Below are 18,853 nucleotides of genomic sequence, written 5' to 3'. Positions count from 1 at the left end.
TGACATGATAATCCACAAAAGTTCTAGAATTTTGTATTTTCTAGGTATAACTCTCAAACTGCTACACTCATCTAGAATGGTTAAGAGCCTAGAAATAAATGGCAGAGAATAAAGTCAATTCTATTCATTGCTTTCATGTAGAGCCAAACAGAATTATTTATATTAATGTTATGCACAGTTTCCTATTATTGCCATATCCATACTAAAACTTATAGCACCATAGTGCATGAAAAACATCACCACATACATCATCACAACTGATTTCAATAATCACTACATGCGAAGAAAGCAGCATAGGCATTATTTCCCCTGTTACTACAAGGTGACACAGTTGCACTACTTACCTAGGTCCTAAGGCAGGGAAATGAATGAATGAATGAATGAATGAGCAGGGGCTACAACTCAGCTCTTGGCATTCCTAATTCAGTTTTTCCCACCATGCTGTTCTCCTTTAAAAAAAGAAAGGAAAAACCTGCCTTTAATTTTAAAATGCAATGAAAGCCTAATAAAATTGAGTTTTAAAATGATTTAGTTTATTAACATCTGCTCTGAGACCTACCCGGTTGTAAAAAGAGATGTTGTAATCTCTGCCCCTAGAGCTATTTGAGAAGTTAATAGGACAAGTATCTGTCCTTGAGGATTGAAAAAAATAACAGGTAGAACAGAAAATCTGCTGGATTCAATTCTAAGCCTGTAATTAATGTTTCTAAAGGATTTACAACCACTGTCTTATCTTCTTGGAAAGGTTCAATTTCCTAAACATTGAGTATGCCTTCTCTGTGCAGAGCATTCTTAGGGGTACTAAATACAGTGCTAAGTAAGCTACTTATAAAAACCAATATTTACTATGGCTATCTCCAAACTGTGAGATTAAGCGAGATTTTTTTCATATCTCAATTTCCAAATTCTATGTAATTAGCATGAATTTGTTTTGGAATAGTAAGTAAATAATAGAATGCATGGAAAAGGCTATAGTACAGTTTTGTTTTCTTTTATACTAGAATCGGCCTCCCATGTTAAATTTGTTTGAAAACGCTTTGCTACCATGCTGAAAGATAGGGGAAGCCAACATTGATTAAGTAATTACTATATTCAGGCCTTTTATTTATGTTTAGAAATATTAATCTTATTTACTTCTCAGCACAACTTCTCAAAGAAAATAGTATTATTCTCATTTTATAGAATTGAAATCTGAATCTTAAAGTGAGGCTATACAACTTTCCTATGGCCACATAAGGTGTCAGACCCCAAGTACAGTATTTTTTCACATTGACATAATACCTTTTTTTTAAAATCCTGCAGACAATAGGTTTGTCCCTTGCTGAGAATACCAGTCTGATTTATCACTAAAATAGAAAAAAAATTATGTGAAGTCCCCAATAGTTCCATATTTATTTTTATTTGTAGTTCCCTCATATACCAAATCTCAATTCCTGTTGGATTAGCCCCAGTCCCAATAAACTACTGCATCAAATCCATTATATCCAATCAACTGTTTTGCTTGTTGACCAAGTTTTTCCATTGTATAAAATGGAAAAAGTTGTCAACTGGTTGTTTTAAGATAATGTAATTCAAGCAATTTCCTCGACTGCTTCATAATTGATATTGACTATTTAATACCATCTTGATATTTTAATTTGTACATTTCAGATTAGAAACAAAACATAGAGTAAACAGAAATGACTCAAGTTGAACTTAGAGAACTTCCCTCAATAAAGGAAAAATTCTAGAATTACAAATTAGCAAAAGGAAACTGTCTTTTAAAGATAAGGATTTAGTCAGGAAAGGTCAAATTGAATAAATATTGATCATCAAGATGCTAAGGATTCCAATATATACAGAAAGACTAATGTTTACAGAAAAAAAGTGAGTAGATATTTATTAGAAATAAGATGAATTCTAGACATTAGGAAATTGTATTCTTCTTGGAAAGGCTTAGTGACTGGAATTAGGAAAAAGAGGGATTTCTCAGGTACCAGTGATCTCAGTATTGGTTACATGATGACACTCAGTTTGTGTATTTACTGTTTGTCTGTTATAAATATGCCTAAGAAATGACTAACAGTGAGGACTAAAAACACCCTGAATGGTTTTCAAATGATGATTTTTGCATCTTTGTACTATAGATTTTTTTGTTAAATAACAATGGTCATGAGAAGAGTTTAGGTGGAGTAGATATACTTTTGCAAAAGAAAAAGACAGAAGGAAATTTCTTAAAATCATTTCACTAAAGGAAAAAAAAAAAAGACAAAGTCTTCCTAGTCCTTGTAGTCCATAAGTATTTGACTTGGGATAAGAAAGAGCAATCTAAAATCCTTATTCACAACAGGCTCCTGGTTAATTCTCCTTTCTTCTACACACATACATAAACACATGCATTGCACTCCAAACCATGTAAACCATCTCTGAAAATAAGTCTTTGTTCTATAGAGAGTCACTATTGAGGACTCATATACTTAAATTTCTAATGGTAGGATAACTTCAGTAGCATCATAGCTGAGAAACCAAAAATGGGTTGTAAGATTATTGCTGATTCACAAAATCTTTATTGACTATATTAATCCCCTATTCTATTTAATGTCTATTAGAAATAACTTTAAAATTGCACATTTAACTTTAACAGAAGCTAATAGTTCTCAAACTTTTATGATTAATCAGGTTCATCTGAAACATTTGTTAGAAACATATAATTTTAAACCTTATTTTAGAAACTCTGATTCAGTAGATTTGCAGGGACAGCCCCAGGAGTCTATGCATTCCACCAGCATGCCAGGTAATTCTGAAACAGATAGTTAGCACACCACACCTTGAGAAACAGAGCCACTATGAGAACCTCAACTATTCACAAGTTCCAGCCAAACTCGGCATGAGATTCTAAGAGATCATAATCCACAGACCTGAATAACCAGATGGTTTTCATCCTGGAAATCTAACAATCAATGAATTAATGCCATGCTAGAGGAAAGCAAAGGGAAAAAGCATCGCAGAACAGGTGACTTCACCACATTCCCTTAGTGAGTTCTCACAGTTGTACCCTGGCTAAAGTTTTATACATTTATAAACCTTGTTCCAGGACTTTTGTAGACCTTCATCAAGTGAGACACAAAGCCTGATGTGAGGACAAAGGGTACAATTCAGTAAACTTTTATGACACCCTGACCCATGGTTGGCTAAGACCTAGCAAAGACTTTGACTAACTAGAGGCAAACCTTCTATTCTGAGACAAGCACCATTCATCAAAATTGTGACTCAACCTGTCACAATAAGTATACAAATATTACATCTGGACTGTCATGGGTTGTCAATCACAGAATGACTTACTAATTTTTCTGAAACCCAGAGCCCATCATGCCAGAAGCAGCAACCACCTTGTTTACCCCTCTTTCTTGGGCAATCTTTCTCTGCATTATCATTTTGATCATTAATGTGCTTGGGTTGACAGGAGCCAAAGAAAATTCAAATGCAACCCAGAAACAACAGAAATGTGTCATCCTGGAACATTCATGTGATCTGTTCAACCTAGGCACCTGCTTCCATGATGACTAATGCCAGATGTTTCAAGGAAAGATACAGCCTCGATTACACATCTGCTTCATGCAATTGTGCAATGATACATCACAAGGGAGTTTTCTTTTTCTGACCCTGAGTTAGCCATCAGTTGTAGCCTAATATTTCAAGACATCAGCCCTTGAACTCATTACCACTTCATCCTCTCCTGAACTTTGTCTTTAAAAAAAACATAAGGAAATTAATATTTGTCCAATATGTTCCCTCATCAACTCTGTTCCATCATCTACTCTATTATTTCTAATAGATATTAAATAGAATAGGGGATTAATATAGTCAATAAAGATTTTGTGAATCAGCAATAATCTTACAACCCATTTTTGGTTTCTCAGCTCTGATGCTACTGAAGTTATCCTACCATTAGAAATTTAAGTATATGAGTCCTCAATAGTGATTCTCTATAGAACAAAGACTTATTTTCAAAGATGGTTTACATGGTTTACCATCTAAAGCAATTATACTTATAGAAAACCGTTTCTGGTTTCCATTAAGGAGATGGCTGGATATCTGATATAAAGGTAATATATGTTGGTTACAGTAGGTAAATGAGAACTAGCTAACATCTGCAAATAGCTTGGAAACAAAAATCACTACACTGGTGTTGCTAAAAGTTGGTATTAGGAGTCTTTCAGAATTTGTATAGCTAACTGAACCTAAAACTACAAAAAAACCTAGTAATAATTATATGGATTATAAATACTAACAAGTTCTCTTTAATTATATACTCCTGAAAAAAGTTCCATAAGCAAGAGCATAACTATGTTTACTCAATTGCTCAACAGAAATTTATAGAGTATCTTCCCTGTGCCATTCACTGTCTTAAGTATTAGGGAAATAGTCATGTGTTTTACCCTTATCTAGTCCAAGAGGGGAAATGGACAATGGTTAGGATATCCATAATAATAAAAGGGTAATATGCCAATTAGGCTGGACATCCTTCCAGGTATAATTCTGGACATCCTTCTGGATGAAGCTGGAGCCAGAGCAAAGCCGGAGTCCCAGGTACCTGCTGGTGGTCGGAGGGAAGCAGCCCGGATCCTAGGTGCCTGTGGCGGCCAGAGGAGGGAAGTCAGGTCCCGGGTGCCAGAGGGAAGCTAGTGCCGGCAGCCAGGGGAAGAAAGGCCTATTCTTGCATGAATTTTCATGCATCAGGCCTCTAGTAAATAGATAATATAACAACTAATTGAAATATAAGTTCTGAAGGAAATCAGCATGGTTGTGATAGAGAACAACTAGAGGAATCTTGTGAATTTTATCCAAGAAGTGACATTTAAAAAGACAAAGATTAAGAAAACTAAGATCATGCCCAGAGCAAAAGAGGAGTGTTCTGAGTAGAGGAAATAATGAGGCAAGTCTTGTTGGTGTGTTTTAGGAACTGAAAGGAAGTCAGGTGCCTGGGAATGGGTAGGAAACAGATCTTGGAGGACTTCGTATATTATTGTAGAGAGTTTGGGTTTTATTTTGAGATGGGAAGCCATTAAAGCATTTACAGTGGAGAAATGATATGAACATACATTTTTAAAAATCACATTGAATGTAAAGGGGAGAATGTAATGAAGGAGGCAAAGGAGGTCTGTCATCACAGAGATCCTCTAACTTTAGAGTGCACACAAATATCTGGAGATCTTGTTAAAATGCAGCTTCTAATTCTCCAAGTCCAGGGTGGGGCAGTGATTTTGCATTTCTAACAAGCTCCCTGATGATGCCAACACTATTGCCCATGTACCATGCTCTGGAAGCCAAACATGAAATACTCTCATAGTCCAGACTTTTGTCTGTTTCAAGTTGGTGGCTTGAGCTAGAATAAAAAATGTGGTAATAAAGAAAATTCAGATTTGAAATATATCTGGAAGTTACAATGAATAGGTTCTCTACAGTGTGTCTCTTAACATTACAGCAGAGGGTATATGAAGACCTCTGAAACCAACATTTCTAAAAGTCAAGGGAATTCTGAAGTTCATATCTCAACACTGGGTATGGATGAAGATAACAGTTGAGGAATTAAATGTAGAGGTGGACACTTTCAATGAGAATGCCAGACTTTAGCCTGGGAGTTGGGGAGAGGGTTGAAGGTGGTAGTGGGTGGAACAGAAATGTTGCCTGTTTGTCTGACAGCCAGGGTATTACCAGCAGTGTGTTGGTAAAAATAGAAGACTATACAGTTGCACAGGGAAGTACCTTGAACCACAAAGTCAAAAGCTTCAAGTCTTAGTTCTGCCACATTCTGTCTCTTTGGAAAAACAACAACAACAACAACAACACCCACTAGTCTCTTTTACCTGTTTCCCTCATTTAATAAAATATGATGTAATGAGATCATGGACATGAAAACATTTAGCATGGTGCCTATTATAAGAAGGTATTAATAAAGATCAATCGAACTACACTTATGCATCTTAACAGGGGACCATTTTCTGCTTCTTCTGAAGATATAAAAAAACAAAAACATTTATATAGCCATAGAAGGGAGTGATTTCATATCATGGAATGTGTCCCTATGAAACCCATATTATTTCTGCATTGCTAAAGATGTTTACTGACAATAAAGTTGGAAATTCTGTTCTTACTTAGAGACAATAAAATCACCTTTAAATTCAATATAGCCCAAGCTTCTGCAAATGCCACAAAGGTTACTTTCAATTAAATATAATAGTAGGTTAATACTGAACTTAAAGAGTTTATTCAGTCCCTTAGCCATACCTGAAAAGATCCCTAAAAGGTAGAAGACTATTATCAAAACTCAGGAAAACATAGAGTTTGGCAAAACCAAGGAAGGCTTTCTCACCACAATAGCCATCACGATTTTCTCCTGACAATTTGATATAAGTCTTCTACTGTTTGCTTGTTTGTTATATTATTTGTACCAAGAAAGAGCTTCCCTTTAAAGTCATTCCTCTTTCCCACACTCGCAGAAGAAATGGAAAATATCTGATCATACTTTATAACCCAGGTCTGATGTGAAGTAAGGCTAACTTCAGTGATGTGTCTTTTGTAATTAACATAAAATATTTGCATACAAGCAAAGTTCCAGAAGTCCCCCAAAGTTGTTTGATCTCTAAGTGGGTAAATGACTCCTGTAACTGTATTCTGCATCATTAATTCATAGTGATTACAGACTTCCCAGTGACACAAAGGCATTCTCAACCTTTCAGATTATAAACTCAAAACAATGAGCTTCTTTACTCTATAACTTTAAAAATCATGGGCTTTATAGCTTTCTCACAAAAGGAAAGAATTTATAGAGTACATCTCGTATAGCCCTGTGAGTTTGTTTACTCACTGAATCTTATGCCTGAAGTGAACAACCAGCACCTCCCCCAAGCCTCTGCCTCTCTCTCTCTCTCTCTCTCTCTCTCTCTCTCTCTCTCTCTCTCTCATCCCTATCTCTATATCTCTATCTCTATCTCCCTCTCTCTCTTTCTTGCCCACCCTCCCTCTGCCTGCTATAACAATACTCAAATCCAAGAAGAAGGTCTCTAACTTTTCCCTTGGCATCTAATCTGGCAGAAAAGAAACAATAATTTTGGTCATTATCATTGTGCACACACTGTTAGGCAACATTTAGGGTCATGCCCAAAATGTCACATGCAAGTCTAGCCCTCTATAAGAATGTCTCACATAACATTTCTAAGTCAATTTCTCAACTACACAGAATCCCTCAAACTCAAGGGAAATGTCAAGGTATTCCCAACCCCTGAAAAACAGTCATTGTCCTCTTCCATTCACATTCAGGACACACCATGAGGGAACTGAATATTCCAACCACACAGATTATTTTAACCCTGCAAACTAGCCATTCCCTCTACTTGGTTTCATGATAAATAATGCCAAGTGTTTGGGTATCAAAGATGAAAAATCAAATCCTTCCAAGGACTTAACAGTTAGGTGCTTATCGCTTACCTGTACTCCTTCAATGGCCTTGCTCAGACTCTCCCTGCTTCAAATCCAACCCACTTAAATCCATACTACACACTGACCCCAGAGAAAGACATCCAAGGTGCACATTTGATCACAGCACTTGGGCAATGGGAGAGTTTGAATTTAATATATCAGACCTATTGATATTCTTGTCTGACTCCCTCACTAAACTATCAAACCTTTAAGGCAGGGAACAAATCATATTCATCCCATTAATCCTGTAAACTAACACCAGGCATAGCATTTAATAGATACTTCATAAATGCTTGTTGAATTAGTAAGTAGTCATTTTTAAAATCAGATTCCCAAATATGGAAATCAAGGAAAAAAGTGGCAAAAACATAGGACATGATAAAGATGCCAAACCACAGATCTCCTGTCACATCCTCTTGCTCCCCAGAGTAGTTAGAGTAATATGTAAAATAAATGTTTTATGTCACAACCACCTGCTGCATCCGGAGCCTCTGAGATCACATAACATCCCAAGTGATATGCAGGGAAATCATATTTCACACCAACACATTATTACTGAAACAAAGGAAAGCTGTGCTCTAGATTTTAAGTAAATGGGACAGAATGATGTTTTCTAAACACAGTGTCACTAAAATGGATTTGAGTACATATCTTCTAGTAATAACATCTTAATACCCACATTTGCCTCCTTATGCCCACTACACATGCACAGATGCATGGAAAAACACACAAGGTTTTTGATACTGCAAACCTTACTGATACATGGGTGGTGAGGGGGGGGGGAATTTACCCTTAACTGCCATTTCTCCTCGGGTCCCCCAAACTGCAATATAATAATAGTCATTACTGCCATAATAACAGTAATAATGTTTTTTGCTGCTACAGCACTTCTTAGATGATCTCAAAGCATGACTGCATCATGACTATAAAAATTAAGAATGTCCACCTCCTGTAGAGATGGTGTTTATAATAAGGGAGGTAGCTCAGACTTGCCTGACACTCAGAAGTCAGAATTCTGAGTAGGCTTGCACAGATATGTTTCTTTTATTTAGCTAGAAGAGGGTGATTTTATGGGCACAGGTCAGGACAAGTCTCCAGAGGGGGCCAAGTCTCCAATACTCACTGACCTTATCAAATACATTTTATACTAATAAGGAGGAAGAAAAATGTTAATGATTCCATGGTTTAAATATGCAAAGTGCCTTTCAACTCATGACAAATAGATAACCAGCTGCCCCATCTAGTCTTGGTCTCCAGCCTCAAGCCAAATTTTCTGTATGACTCAAACTTTTTCTTGTCCCCATTCCATGTGATTTTTCATAGCTTCCCCAATATATCCCTGCATGTACTGCATGGCAATTATTGCAATGATCTTCCCATGATCCCAGGGAATCATATAAGAGACTCTAGAAAACAGAAGGAACCCATTTTACTTTTCATGAAACATCCTTCCGTAAGAAGTGACCTAAGTCATGTGAGGCTGAGGTATTTTTGCCCCAGTCTAAATTAGAAATTTCCCTTCCCCACCCTTCCAGATATATTCAATATCTACCAAATACTTATGAAGTACCAGGTTAAGGCAGAACACTTGAAACTGTGATATGTAGAGATGGCTTCTCTGCCCTTGAGGCTAAAGATGACAAGAGGGAGTAGATTAGTCTTGCTTGCACACTGTGGCTGACCCAAGAAATTTAGTCTCTACATGGTAGTAGAAACATTAATTGAAAATACAAAGCATCATATTGCTCACCTTCTCAAAACTCTCTCATCACACTTGCAATGATACCTAAATTCTAACCATGATCTACAGGCGGGTCCCTGGTTCTCTTGCTACCGGTTTCTCCAATCTCATTCTCTTCATGTGATCTCTCCACTTAAGGTTCACTCACTTCCTTTATGCTTCTGTAAGAACTTAAGTGTGATCCCATCTCAAGCTTTCTGCACTTACTGCTCTGTCTTCTAACAATCTCCCCCTTACCTTCATCTGACTTGCTTTATCATTCCATTCAGCTTTCTCCTCTAATTTCAACTTCTCAGAGAAGCCATCCTTCATCACTTCTAAAATGGCCATCCCAATCTGTGATTGTGTTTTTTAAATTTCTTTATTGATTAAGGTATTACATATGTGTCTTTATCCTCCCACTCATGCCCTCACACACACCCCCATTGTCTGTGTCCATTGGTTAGGCTCATATGCATGCATACAAGTCCTTTGGTTGATCTCTCCCTCTTACCCCCACCCTCCCTTATCTTCCCTCTGAGGTTTGACAGTCTGATCGATGCTTCTCTGTCTCTGGATCTGTTTTTTGTTCATCAGTTTATGTTGTTCATTATATTCCAGAAATGAGTGAGATCATGTATTATTTATCTTTCTCTGACTGATTTATTTCACTTAGCATAATACTCTCCAGTTCCATTTATGCTTTTGCAAATGGTAAGAATTCCTTCTTTTTTACTGCAGCGTAGTATTCCATTGTGTAGATGTACCACAGATTGTTTATGTCTATCTTTGTAGCCTACTATATATTTTTTACCATACTTATCCTATCTGACATCATAATATATGTTTATCTGGTTGGTTAATCACCACTGGTCTTCTCCACCAGAATGTAGGTTCCATACAGACAGTGATTTTGTTGTGTTCATCACTATAACACAAGCACCTAGAATAATATTTGGTACATAGTGTCTGGCCAATAAATATGTTTTATAAATGAATAAATAGTGGAGAGATTCTCTATACCTACACTTCACCTAATAATACCATAGGATCACGTATTTGTTCCCAAATACCTTAAGGATTCTTTAAGTTCTTCAAGAAGGGAAAAGAGAAAGAACAGGTTTTTACCTGTTACACTCAAACACATCAATGTGGACTGCAAATATTACCCATGTGCCTGAAAAGATTCTCTATGGCCATAACCCCACATTTAGCCCTTCTTTACATGGTAGGCACTATAGTAATTATTTTATGACTGGAGATTGGCTATCCAGTAATCAGACAGCATCCTTCACTGATGTGTGTTAACCCAAGAACATAGATAAATCTAATCACTGTGCCTCTTTTTCTACAACTGCTCCTTCTATTTCTCTTGAAGAGAATTAGACTTGATGCATTTGTTATTCCCAAGAAAGTTTCCCTATGGGAGCAATAACAGGAACTGGATTGTTTTCATAGAGCTTCATGTCTATCTTGTTAGCCTCTAAAAGTCAAATTTTTGTATCTTGCTTCCCTATTTGTATTTCAAACTATCAAAACAAGTTTGTGCAACCAAAGAGCTACTCAGTTTAATTCACCAATAGTTTGGATGCCTATTTCCAACACACACAATTCTCTGTGTAAAATGTTAATGAGCAAAATGTAAGGGTACAAAAGCTCAAGCCCTACCAAAATGAACACACACATTATGAAATATGCCAAATTGGTGCTTTTGAAATTCTGACAGGTTCAAATAAGTCTTGGAACTTAGTGTAAATGTCTCATTCATAATTGTCCCTAATTCTGTATGAAGCTGGCTCACCAAAAAAGATCATTCTATTCTTCCCAACCCCTTGCCCCCATGCCTAATAAGAATATTGGTTCCCATTGCCAACAGGCATCCCAAGAGCTTGCTCTACCACATGTGAGAAAACAGGCTGATGGCATAGTTTTTAGACCTCTTTTCTGCTTTAACAATAATTTAACACTTGGCTCAGTCTCATCGGCTGACTATAATACTAATTCAGAAAATGTGGTTTCCAATCACACAGAACAAGCCTTATTGTCTCAGCAGTATTTCATCCCATCATCTGTCTTTCTAGAAACTGAGGTAAAACACTGCATGTTTCACCAAAAGGTTTATTAAAAGTCATTATGTTGTTTTGTTATTTTTGTTTTGTTTTGTTAAAAAACAAAACAAAACAAAACAAAAACCACTGTATTGGGCTGAGCTATAGAGAATATCAAAATCTATTTTTCCAGCCCTGGCTTGTGGGGCTCAGTTGGTTGAGAGTCATCCTGTGCATGAAAAATTCATAGGTTCAATTTCCAGTCAGGCATATGCCCAGGTTGCAGGTTCAGTCCCTGGTCAGGGTGCAAATGGGAGGCAATCATCCGATGTTTCTCACATCGATTCTTCCTCTTCCTTCCTCTCTCTACAATCAATTACAAAATATTTAAAAACTGCTTTTCCATTTCTGACTTAAAAATGCATCCAGAGCTATGCAGCCGCACACCCATATGTTCATTCATTCATCTATCTTCTCGAACATACATTGGACAGATATCTACTCTTGGGCAGACACCCCTAGAATTGGAACTATAAGTATTAACAAGACATGATTCTTGTTCTGACTCAACTATCTACATTAAACCAAAGTTTTTATTTATCTTCTACAACAATAGCTTTTAGGTACAAATATGTGTAGTCTAATGTTTCCCCAATTAATTTCTCTTTCATGACTCTCTACCAAACCTTTCATTAAATCCTATTTCCTTGATTGATTATTCTTATAGCCTGTAATTAATAAAGTACTTTCACATATAGCATTTTACTTAATTTTCATAACAATCTGTTAGCTAGATGTCATAAACCTCAGTTTATTGAAGCAGCAGCCGAACCACAGGGATGCTATGTCACTTGCCCAGGATCACACATGGTCTTATGAACAGAAATGACATTTCTGACTCCACATAACTGCTCTTTGGTTTCCAGTTGTAAACTCTAACATCTCCTTCTAGTCTTTGGTCACACACTCAGTTAGCAAATATTTATTGAGCATCAACTCTGTGCAATATATTTTGTTAGGCAGATATAGTCCATCCTTGACAATTTGGTCAATTTCTTTAGTTCTGAAATTGATCAAAAGAAGCTGTTCATCTCTGTGTTCCTTGAATTTTTTACTGTTTTCATTGATTTGAGAGAGAGAGAGAGAGAGAGAGAGAGAGAGAGAGAGAAGGAGAGAGAGAGAGAGAGAAACATAAATGATAAAAGAGAATCATTAATTGGCTGCCTTCTGCATTGCCCCTACTGGGGATTAAGTCCACAACCCTGGCATGTGCCCTGACCGGGTATACTAGTAGAACCATAACCTCGTGGTTCATGGGTTGACGCTCCACCACTGAACCACATCAGCCAGGATGTGTTCCTTGAATTTAGAACTATTATCCTCCACGATTTATAAACAAATTTGTAAACTATCACATGGAGTCTCACTTTTCAAGTACATGCTCACCTTAGCTCCACAAAAAAATCAAATATTTCTCCATAACTAGTATCAATGTCTAAATTCTCCTTTTATTTTTAATAGTAGTTCTTAGCCTCAGCCATTTTTTACCATGCCCCACCTAGAGAGAAAAGTGAGTAGAGGAGAAAAGAAAGAGATAAGTAGTGTGGTATTTCTTGGGCAGAATTTGAGATGCATAGGTGGCTGAGCAGCTAGATGCACAGGGTCCACAGAAAGTGTAGATGGAAGTCCATCAATATAAATGACTCAACCAAAACACAGGTTACACAGATTGTTCCGTGATTTCTGGCACTTTTTAACCAAAGCCACTGCCCTCATTAGCTTCATTTTGCATTTGCTTTTCATAGAGTTACTTTAAACCCTAGTTCAGAGAGATGGCCTTTGGAATAGAAAAACAATGTGAAATTAAAAGCATATGCTTCAATGTACTGGGGTCATGTCTGGGTCTGGAAATGGAAAGAGGGACAGCAGGTTTTTATGTTCTCTTGTGCAAGTCCAGGACATTCTTTAAAATGAAGCAGTCAAAAAATATAAATATTTCCATTAGTCAAAGGACACCAAACCAAGGTTCATCAAATCAGTGACTGTGAGAACTTCTCCAAATGGAAATACTTACGAGAAGACTGAGGCAATCATTGTTACCAAGAACTTCTGTGAGACATATTCACCCTTCCCTCTCAGATTCCAAGCAGATATCTCATGGCATAGAGAGATAAAGCAAACTAAAAGAATTCAAGGGGACAGGAGTTGAGTGGAGAAGGGTAAAAAAAAGTAAACAGAAATGAGGATAGAGAATAGCTGGTATAAAGAGAACAAGTGTTGGAATCAGATGGACATTAATTTAAATTCTGACTTTTACCATGTGTCTTTGCCCAAGTTGTCTTATCTATATAGTGGACATGATTATATTTAGTTTATAGAATAAACTAGAGGCCCAGTGCACAAAATTCATGCACAGAGGGGGTGTTCCTCAACACGGCCTGCACCCTCTCCAATCTGGAACCCCTCAGGGGATGTCTGACTGATGTAGGAACTGCCTGATCCTACAGGGAACGGGCCTAAACCGGCAGTTGGACATCCCTCTCATAATCCAGGACAATTGCCTGATCGCACCTAACTGCCTCTGCCTGCCTGCTTGATCACTCCTAACTGCCTTCCCCTGCCAGCCTGATCTCACCCCCAAATGCCCTCCTCTGCTGACCTGATCTTGCCCCCAACTGCCTTCCCTTGAAGGCCTGATCTTGCCCCCCCCCTCCCCTGCCAGCCTGGTCACCCCCAACTGCCCTTCCCTGCCGGCCTGATTGCCCCTAACTGCCTCTGCCTCGGCCCCCACCACCATGGCTTTGTCCAGAAGGAAGTTGAACATCTGGAAAATGGCTGGTCGAAAGGTCTAATTAGCATATTACTCTTTTATTAGTATAGATAGATTATATAGGATAGGATTGCTTAAATGGGGTGGGGGGAGCCTTTTTCAGCAGGAGGAGATGCTCTTGGCAGGCAAAAACACATAATCCCTATATCTGGACTGATAGCCAACCATATGCACTATACTGCCAAACCAGTCATTAAAAAATTGAATTGCTTTCTTTTTTTTTAATGTATTTTATTGATTTTTTACAGAGGATGGGAGAGGGATAGAGAGTTAGAAGCATCGGTGAGAGAGAAACATCAATCAGCTGCCTCCTACACACTCCCTACTGGGAATGTGCTCGCAACCAAGGTACATGCCCTTGACAGGAATCGAACCTGGGACCCTTCAGTTCGCAGGCCGACACTCTATCCACTGTGGCAAACTGGTTAGGGCTGAATCACTTTCTTACACCTTACACCAAACAGCTTTTGCCCTAAAAACCCCTCCTCAGTCCCCACCTTAGGTTTTGCCTTCACAGATCACCCAGAGTAGGTTCTAATTCAGCTGTGGGTAAACTACGGCCTGCGGGAGGATCTGGCCCGTTCGGCTATTCTACCACGGAGCCGAAAGAGCGGAGGGTTCTCTTGCTCTCCCCTCCGCTCCTTCACCAGCAGCAGTGTTAACATGTATTAGTTGACACAAACACTCCATCCATGCTTTTGTTCCGGCCCTCCGGTCCACTTTAAGAACCCATTGTGGCCCTCGAGTCAAAAAGTTTTCCCACCCCTGTATTGATCAGTTTCTATGCCAGTCAGTATGAAAGCTCCACCTCCTAGGCAGTCATTGGTTCCTCGCAGTTCACCCAGATTTGGTTCTGATTGGTCAGTTTCTATGCCAGTCAGCATCTCCGGGCCTATCTCTGGGCCTGATCATAGAGGTGGGACTGATCAGTAGCCACCCTAGGCTGCTGGCCATCGGGCTGAACTGCTGATCTCTGGGAAAAAGAGAGAGAGGCTTGGCTGCTGGCAAGGCCCAAAGAGAGAAGCAGGGTCTGATCACTCTGCTTCTCTGGTCACCCTGCTTCTTTCTCCAGGCCTCACCAGCAGCCGTGGCCACTGCTTATCAGCCCGCCTCTCTCTCTCTGAGAGGTCAGCAGTTCAGCTCGCTCGCCTGCTGTGCACGCAGCCTGGTGTTCAGTGGAGCCTTTGGTCGTTTTGGATGTTACGACCCTGGCTCTTTAAATATATAGATGTCAAGAGTAAATGAGATATTGAATGAAAAGATACAACATGGTGTTTGAGAGACCAGTCTCTCAATAAAGAGAAGTAGTAGTGATTATTGTTGTTTATTTTAGAGTAAAAGATTAGAGAGTAAAAGTGATGTTCTCACCAAATAATGTCATTCTCAAACCAGATTTTTAAAGAAATTTCTATTTTTAAAAGTCTATCTGGATATGCCAGAAATTTTAAAATTGACTACTAATTGCACTATTCTGATAATTCTATAATGTATGGATAGAAATTACGCCAAATAAAAAAAAATTATTTTGAGTGCATGGTGATTCTCAATCTTCTTATGCTTATCAGAATCACTTGTGCAGATTTTTTTTATTGATTTTTTTTTTTTTTTACAGAGAGGAAGGAAGAGGGATAGAGAATTAGAAACATCGATGAGAGAGAAACATTGATCAGCCGCCTCCTGCACACTCCCTACTGGGGATGTGCCCACAACCAAGGTACATGCCCTTGACTGGAATCGAACCTGGGACCCTTCAGTCTGCAGGCCGACACTCTATCAACTGAGCCAAACCGGTTACGGCCAGATTTTTTTTTTTTTTTTATCAACTCCCCAGGTCTCAACGCCACAAATTTGGATAGGACTCAGACACCTGTATGGTTTTTTAAGTTCCACTGGTGTTCTGATGCCCAAACAAGATTGAGAATTGCTGTTATAAAAACTACGTAAGTTTGAACATTCTGGTAATGTAAGGTTCTGTAATACCATGACCCTGAATCAGTGTAAAACATCAGTAGGGGAATAAATACACATTCAAGACAGTAGCCTTCTTTATCAAATTAAAACCTTTGGTTACAAGATTTTTTTCCCCTGCAACTATTTACTGAACTTCCTCTACGTTTATACCCATCTGTAAAGCCCTATAGGAAAGACTGAAGATACAATAAACCCCTCCTCTAAAATGCGCTCCAGGTTTTAACCAACCTTGGATGGATCTATCTCAGGACATGTATAATCCAATGGCTTCTGCCTCAAATGTGTGGAGAAGCACACACTTGAGATTGGATTGGTAACTCTATGTATCATGTCATGTTCTCTAGAGTGATGGGGGTAATTGTTCTGTAATTTGACATTTTGCTTCAATTTGCTTGGCCACCTCTATCTGTGCAAGCATTGATCAGTATATGGAAAATGAGTTCCTTCACTTCAGATTGGGTCTCCAGGGAATTAATACAATCAAATGAAGGTTTCTTTGTGAATCAAGACTAAATGGTTAACACTGTACCAAGTTCCAAGAGAAGACCCATCATTGCCCACCAGTGCTTCTGAGGTGCTCTTTTCATTCATGATTACAGCTCTAATAGTGTAAGATACCATCATCCCCACTGTTCTAAAGGAAAATAGTTATTAAAAAACACAAACCTTGTGTTCTTCTATCATAAAGTTAACCATTTTCTAAAGCTTTGTTCACAAAATCCAGAAGAGCTCACAATGCCTTTGTTTTTAAATATGCAACAATAACAAAAAAACTGTTCCAAATAAAATTTTAAATGAAATGCCAGAAACTTGGGAAAATGTACTCAGTGGGCCAAGAAAACAAAAACAGTGGATGGTGATGAGAGTCTCCCTTCTCTTTCATCAGGTTTCACTTAGCTAAGGTCAGTCATGCAATTGCAGATAAACAAACAAAGGAACTTACATTTAAACATGGTACATTCCTAACAGGGCTTCTCAGCATGGGGGACACAGGCCATTCAGGGCCTCCCTACCTTGTGGAAGGACCAGCTGCTCCTCATTGCTTGGGAAGCGAGTGTGAAGAACATCAGTGACTTATAATTAAAGAGAAGAAATTCCATTCAGATGTCATCATAAAGGGAAATGACAGAGACACCAAAGAAAAGAAGACATTAAAAAAAAATTAAACCCACTAAACCCCTTGAAGGCCTGACATGACCTCCAATTATAAGCAAACCAGATTGCCCTTAAAAGAATTATCTTTTTGATAGGAAAGCCACATAAACTGAAATAAAATCAGGGGGCAGGGGGAAGCTATGTAGGTAAGAAAATAACAGTTATTTTAAAAGCTTAACAATGTAAATAAGCTGGTGAGAAAGGAAGGGGAGATCTCAAATCCTCTCACTATTTACCTTCTTTAGAACACTGGGGCTTTTATAGGTTTCCAACACTGACTTTACCAGACAGTCTTAGTCTTATCAAATAAGTTTAAGGTTAAATCACTTTGAGGTACCCTGGGTATTTTCTGTTTCTTATAAACATTTAGATAGAATGAAATTTTCTATTGGTTCACTTATTTTGTTCTCTCTCTCTCTCTCTCTCTCTCTCTCTCTCTCTCTCTCTCTCTCTCTTCCCTCCTTGCATCTCTCTTCCTTTCCTTCTCTCTTACTGTCTCTCTTTCCCTCTCTTTGCATAAAGAGAAAAGGTCCAATGTATTTTTCACTATGTTCCCTGGACATCCAAATAGAAACATGCCTCCTGAAAAGATTAATCTTTCATTGAAATAGTCCTTTATAGATTTTTTGAACCTGAAAGGAAATTACAGAAAACAGTCCAGCTCCCATGGGCATTGTGATTCAAACAGAGTGCCATCCCAAATATTTGCCTGGGCTCTGAGTTGAATTTGAGTTGAATTGGTACAGTGTGGGTAAATGGCAAACAAGTGGCCTGAAGTAAAAAAGCAGAGAAAAAATCATGTATCAAAGATATGTGCACCGCTTGCTTGCCAAGTTACCAAAGTATTGGCTTCTTTTAGGCAGCAGAGATATCTGGGACTCTTCAGGTTTAATTTTTATATTCCAAGACCCAAGTCACTGCCCCTAAATGGACTTGTATCACAGCGGGGTAACTATGCAATAAACAGCTAGCTCTATTGTTTGAATATTTGGAACCTAAAATAATGCATTAATGTTTGTAAGTTACTGAAAGACTATTAAGACTTTCTGTTTACCAGATTCCATCAGTTAAGTCTTGAAACAGCATATTCATTGGTCTCACTCTTCAGAAGCAGCATAACATGAATTAAAGGGCTACAGAGACTCCATTTTAGACCCTTCACCACCACAGGTCATGAGACTTTGAAAATAAAAATTACTAACATTTACCGAGAATTTAGTATTTACCAGACACCTGACATGTATCAAGACATGTAGTCTACAAATTATCTCTAAGAATTAAATATTATTATTATAAATTATTATTATTATTAATGTGGAAACAAATAAAGAGTGGTCAGATGGCTAATTTGTGAAGAGGCCAATATTTGAACCCATGGTGCTGAAGATTAAATAATACATAAAATGACCTTAACTTTTAAATAGTACTACTGTCCTTAAGGCAGTGGTTGGCAAACTCATTAGTCAACAGAGCCAAATATCAACAGTACAACGATTGAAATTTCTTTTGAGAGCCAAATTTTTTAAACTTAAACTATATAGGTAGGTACATTGTTATTAACTTAATTAGGGTACTCCTAAGGCTTAGAAGAGCCACATTCAAGGGGCCAAAGAGCCGCATGTGGCTCATGAGCCTCAGTTTGCTGACCACGGCCTTAAGGGGACTTCTAAT

The 18,853-nt window shown here is 38.1% G+C and overlaps 1 long non-coding RNA gene across 2 annotated transcripts in view; it reads right to left on the bottom strand.

The window, feature by feature from the left end:
• Nucleotides 1–344: 344 nt before the first annotated feature.
• LOC132215565 (uncharacterized) overlaps nucleotides 345–18,853 on the bottom strand; it is a 148,201-nt gene continuing 129,692 nt past the window's right edge. For both annotated transcript variants that reach the window (XR_009448561.1, XR_009448556.1), the window contains exon 3: nucleotides 345–449. This is a non-coding gene — a long non-coding RNA (uncharacterized LOC132215565). The remainder of the gene's footprint in view (nucleotides 450–18,853) is intronic.

The sequence above is a fragment of the Myotis daubentonii genome, chromosome 1 (genome assembly GCF_963259705.1).
Source record: "Myotis daubentonii chromosome 1, mMyoDau2.1, whole genome shotgun sequence".
NCBI classification, from domain to species: Eukaryota; Metazoa; Chordata; class Mammalia; order Chiroptera; family Vespertilionidae; genus Myotis; species Myotis daubentonii.
Note: the sequence above shows the minus strand (reverse complement) of the source record. Positions and strands in the feature narration are given on the sequence as shown.